Source organism: Macrobrachium nipponense, chromosome 23, assembly GCF_015104395.2.
Source record: "Macrobrachium nipponense isolate FS-2020 chromosome 23, ASM1510439v2, whole genome shotgun sequence".
NCBI lineage: Eukaryota > Metazoa > Arthropoda > Malacostraca > Decapoda > Palaemonidae > Macrobrachium > Macrobrachium nipponense.
Window position 1 is genome coordinate 82585530 of NC_061090.1, and position 6021 is coordinate 82591550.

Genomic DNA, 6021 nt, shown 5'->3' on the forward strand with positions numbered 1-6021 from the left:
CAGAGACCTGCTGCAGTATGCTCAACAGGGAACTGCTGGTCGTCTACTAAGCCATGTGGCACTTCAGGTACCTCCTAGAAGGCCCTCCTTTTAGCATCATGATGGACCACCAGCCGCTGGTCCATGCATCCACGAAGGCAGGAGTCACATGGTCAGCAAGACAGCAATGCCACCTGGCAGTTATCACTGAGTTTGGCTGCACCATCAACTCCGTCCACCTGTGGATCAACTACGAAGATTTGGCATGGGAACAGGCCAAGTGTTTCACGAACACCTTAGTCGAATAGTTGTAGACCTAGGCTAAGCACAAGAACCATCTCGAAACTATTCAGCATGTGCCATTATTCAGCATCTGCAACCCGTGTAAGAGTATCCAACAGGGGTTGGATTCTTCACTTTTGAAAAATTATGATTAAGTAGCAAGGAAAAGAACTCTGAAATTTATTATTGCTGGGGCACAACTCTCCTCTGACACAGTGTAACTGATATTCTAATTGATTCGGTTTCCCCAGGTACATTATACACCACAGCAGTTGCAGGTAACTGCAATCCAGTTTGTATTGCATCCTTGGTACTGACACATTTTTGCTAGCAAACGTAATAAGAAAACACTTCAACAAACTTTCACTTCACCTTCATTTGCCAAACCTGGAGCTGAGAGTGGTCGAGTCTCTAGCAATAATGAGAAGTATGTCTGACGGTTGTATTTAAAGACTTCATAATTTTTTTTCTTTTTTGAGCCCTTCAATTTTCAGTTTCCGTCTCATGTTTAGTTTTATTGTGTACATTCTTGTTTTTGAATGTTACATTGACTTTTGAGATTTTGATATAATTCAGTTGTGCCATTAAATGTTTACTTTTTGTAATACAGCATTGTTTAAATATATAATTGTATGATAAATGGCTGCAACAATTGGATATAATTATTCACCTTATCCCTTTTTAACTTGAAGGTGTTAACACTGGTTCGGTTAGCTTCCCATGTAATAATTATTTTGAAAATAATCAAATGTTATACATATTCTACAGATCAGGATCTTCAAAGGGCCTTGGTACACTTCCTTTGAACAGCCAGAACATTGGAGCAGTTTGAGATGTTGAGTTGTTCTCATATTATATCAATATATTGTCACTTATTTAACAATCATTTCCTTTTCGAAATGATAAAAGCTATTATTTGTTTGGTCTGTGACTATAAAACCAAGCAATTTCTGTAAAGTTTTGGGACCTTCATTATCAAGGGTTGTAATTTTGCTTCACTTTCCCTCTCCTCATTGCTTTGAGATGATAATATTCAATGATGGGGGAGTAGGGAAGTTAAATGTTGTGAAGGAAAAAAAAAAAAGTCTTAATAGTCTTAGTATCTTGTTTTACTTCGCCCTTACCTTGTATTTGGCAAGTTCTTGTTTAATTTTTGTTTCTCTGGCCTTCAACTACCATTGTTCTCCAGTCTCTTAATATTTATCTATTAGTCTTATTTACTTTATTTTTCACCTATAAATTTATTTACATAAAATATTTCTGCATTTCAAAAATATTTCTGCTCTGCAAAAAAAATCAGCTGATTAGAACACCAGTGAAACCTATGCAATGTGCAGTTATGGCAACATTTCGAACATCGAGATGAGATTGCTGACATACATAGTCGTGAACATACATTACCGATGATCTAAGCCACGCCCACTTTTAATGGCTTTTAATGGACGGTGACTGTTGTGAAGTCATTACAACTTAATTGTGACCTAGTTACGACACATGCTGACGTACACAACGACCTGGTGATGTACACAATTGAGTTGTGAACATGTTGAACTTTATATATAAAGTGGATGGTGAAAGTTCGGCAATCATTCCCGTTCCAAGCACAGACAGACACCCGCCTTTTGAAGGGTTATGCTGAGAACAACCATACAAATCGTCAATCATGTTCGCCAATGATGTTGAGAGACGAGATGATGATTCTCACAAGGCATGTGCATATTAGACAAGAGTCAAGTGCCTTTAGAGACCGAGGTCCCTTTGATGGCAAGACAGAAGTACTCATCAGTAGTTGAATCTCAACCAAGGAGAAACAATACTATATTACTAGTGAATGACTAAGGTGAATGTGGACCTACATCTTCACAGTTGAATCGAGAGAAGTAAACTTTCATGATTTTGATCATAGAAAAAGTCTCGTCGATGACACCAACCAGTGAAGACAGCTTTACTCCATTGTTTTACAGAGGACTGAAACAGGTAGCTGGGTACTAATAATTTATTACAGACGAACTGGGTTGACATAGACAGGTGCAGACGGATAACTAGTACCGACTCACACCGAGAGGAGAAATGACTCAGACAGTAGATTTGTGTTTTCTTACAGACATATATTTAAAGATGACAAGACATACAAATAATGAAATTACATGAGTTATACATCGGCAGAAAGGCCATGGAATGCTCTATAGAATGGTTAAAGGAACAACGCGGCTTGATGATGAGATACAATTAAAATATAGAAAAAGTGTTGTTCTTACAAATACTCTCCCCAAAGACCATGATTATGGAATAATGATTAGATGAAAAAATATCTTGGAGGCAGGAGGCGACCCCGTGTCCTTGTGACACTTGTGGAGCATTAACGAATGTCGAGTCCTTTGGCTTTGCCGGCTGACAGGATGCCTCCCCTGGCGGTTGCCTGGGGGGTTCTACTGTCGACTGAGAGCGACCAAGACTGGAGGGAGCTGCATTGTGTGCAGTGGTGGCGTGGGACAGGCCGTAGGGAACCCCAGGTGTGGCGGCGGTGTAGGTTGGTTTGAGGAAGTCCCCAGAGCAGCAGCGGTGTCTGGTAGGCAGAGTGGAAACACAGGTGGGGCGGTGGCATCGGCAGGTCGAGGAAGCCCACAGGTAGTGGCGTCGGCAGGCAGAGGAGGGCCACAGGTGCGGCAGCAGTGTCGGTGGGCCAAGGAGGACTACAGGCAATGGTGTTGGGAGGGTGAGCAGGTCCACAGGTGAGGTAACAACGTCAGGCAGGCTGAGCGAGCCCCAGGAGTGATGGCAGCATCGGTGTGGGGGGGGGGGGGGGGGGTGTTGATGAGACCAACAGGCAGCGACGTCAGGGGGGCCAAGCAGGCCCTCATGTGCGGCAGCTACATCGGGTAGGGAAAGCAGGACCCTGCGTGCAGTAGTGGCGTCGGGAGGTTGCCTGGGGACTCACAGGTGCGGCAATGGCGCTGGGGAAAGAACCCAGGAAGCCAAGAGGTTCGGCAGGTCGAGAAGATATTTGGCATCCCCCGGTTGAGGCAAAGGAGGCCGCGACGTCAGATGGGTGTTTCTGGACTGCCATCTGATTTTGTGTTGGCTGGCCAGCACCCAGCTCCCCATCCTCGAAAAACGCCAAAATATGCTTGGAAGCTGTGGCGCAATGGGTCCGTTAATGGTGCCGGTGTCGTCCTCGGAATGGGGCTTTCAAAGACCTAAACTGTGGCACCGTATTGAGTCCGCTATAGGTTCTCTGAAGGTGAGTGGCCGTAATTAGTCCGTTAAAAGCTGGGCCTAAACTGCTGTGTCACCGACTCTGGGAGGTCACCAGTTGTGAGGACCAGAGAGTAAGACAGGAAGTTGGGTACTGATAACTTATTACAAACGAACTGGGTTGACATAGACAGGTGCGGATAGATAAGTAGTACCAACTTGCACCGAGAGCAGAAATGACACTGAGACAGTAGATTTGTGTTTCCTTACGGACATACATTTAAAGATGACAAGAAATACAAATAATGAAATTACATGAGTTATACATCAGTGGAAAGGCCACGGAACGCTCTATAAAATGGTTAAAGGAACAACGCAGTTTGATGATGAGATACGATGAAAATTAAAAAAAAAGCGTTGTCCTTACAAAAACACAGCGCTTGTACTGTTTGAAGAACCGCTTCTTGTGGGTTGGATCAAGGAGGAAGTTTCTATTTACTTTGGAAGCAGAGCTAGTCAGGCGGGAAACAGGCAAAGTCTTCCAATAATCTTTTACAATCCGGGGTGAACAAAGAATAATTGAACACCCTATGAATTAGGAAATGTATATTAGAAGACAAAACTCAAATTGTCTGAAGAAAATCATTATGTGCAATTGTAGCAACAATTATCAGGATCTCTCGTCTCACCTAAGTGTTTGCTGCTCACAGAAGAACGAAACACTTGGAGAGTGCTAGAAATTCCAAAGAATTTTAAGCGCTTGGCGAGACTCCCGAATTTCGTCAAACGATCATCGGGGCAGGGCCCCTCCTCAACTCCTGTAGAAATCGAGAAGGAAAAGGCATAAAAACCAGTCCTAAATGCAAGCATTTAAGACTGGAATGTGAGTACTATTCAACAGAATATACACTTGAGGCTCCCCATTTGACAGAAGATCCTTCCTCAATGACATGCACGTATGTCCGGTGGACCCAAAGATCCTTCCAGGATCATAGTCCCCTGACGCTGAATCCTACGGAGAGCACTTGCAAGATCCCTCCTATTCACCTCGTCCATAGGAAGGAGAGGGAATAGGTTAGGAAGATTGGACGCTCTTGCTTGCCCTGCTAGTGTAACTAGCAGAAGAAGAGAGTCACGGGCAGCCATCAACCTGCGGCCAGAGTGGTGATGGCCGCGACACAAGTCTAGCAAAGCGTCATCATCATGGAGAAACGCTTTCCTGAAGAGGGTTATGAAACTCTCGCATGGCAGGAGAAATGTTTGCTGCCACTGGGACTGGTCAGTCACGCAAACGTGACAGTGGTCTGGGTGGAGTTGAGCGTACATCTCACTGGCGAGGGCCAGTACAGTCCTCCGGCACATCCCAGTCCTCGTCGAGGCCGAAAACTCTCAAGAGGACTGAATGGGGGACCCCCTGCCGGTCTCACCATGTGCATGGTCCCGTGGGAACGTCACATCAACCCTGGGTACCGAGCAATCTCTGTAAGAGCGATCACCGGCAAGGTGTGAGTCACTTGAGCGATTCACTCCTTTCTTCTGCTCCGTTCCTGAGTCGTGACAGTGAGTGGACTCAGCGTCACTGACTCTAGATGCGTGCGAATCTGTAGATTTACATGCACTCAGGTTATCTTGCAAACTAGCACCCGACACAGAACTAGTCTTAGAGGCAGAACCTCCAGGACTAGCAGGAGAAGTGTGAACCGAAGTTTGCGCTTCTATGGCTCCCGACACGCTAGTTCCTGGGAACAGCATGACAGTTCCTGTTCCTGAAGGAACAGATGAGCCAACGGAAGACCCACCTGCCTCCTCAGTTTGAGGAGGCAGACCCTTAGAAGTCCCATGATGAGACTTCTTGTTGGGGGAGACTACCTTCTCCTTCGGCAAGGAGTCTCAGAAGTCGAAGATGTGATGATTACGAAGAAGAAGATGACGACACTTGACAAGCAAATTAATATTATTTACAGTAGTGAAAAAGTACACACACTCAAGGACCAGTATCACAGCATGCTACGAGTTATAGGTACAATTCCGAGGTTAGGATATAGCCAACAAGGAGATATCCAACCATCTGCTGCTGTAATCAACTATCACCACTGTTAGCCTGTAAAAGAAAGGAAATATGATTAAAAAAAAAATAAGGATACTCCTCTCACATTCAAGGGCACTGCCCTCCGAAATGAGAGGAGATCCCTCAAACACCAGCAACACACGGCCCCCTTCTCTCTTCGTCCAACAAGCTAGCGAAATGACGAAAGAGGAGAGTAAATACTGGAAGAAAAGGACAAACCTCTGAAGATCCCCTTGGTATTTTCCACAGCATAAGCATAAATACCAGATGAATACACTGTCTAGCCGTGAGTTAAAGGGTGAAACTATGTAATAAGGGTGTATGTACTACACCCTTGCCACCGACCCTGATCACACAGTAGAAAGGCAGCTACCAAGGCTATCACAAAAATTGGGTTTGTATATTAATTATTAAAGTAAATTAATGTTAACATCAAACATAATATAAATATATATTTCAAACTAACAGGAAAGATCCCACCGGGAAATCATGATTAA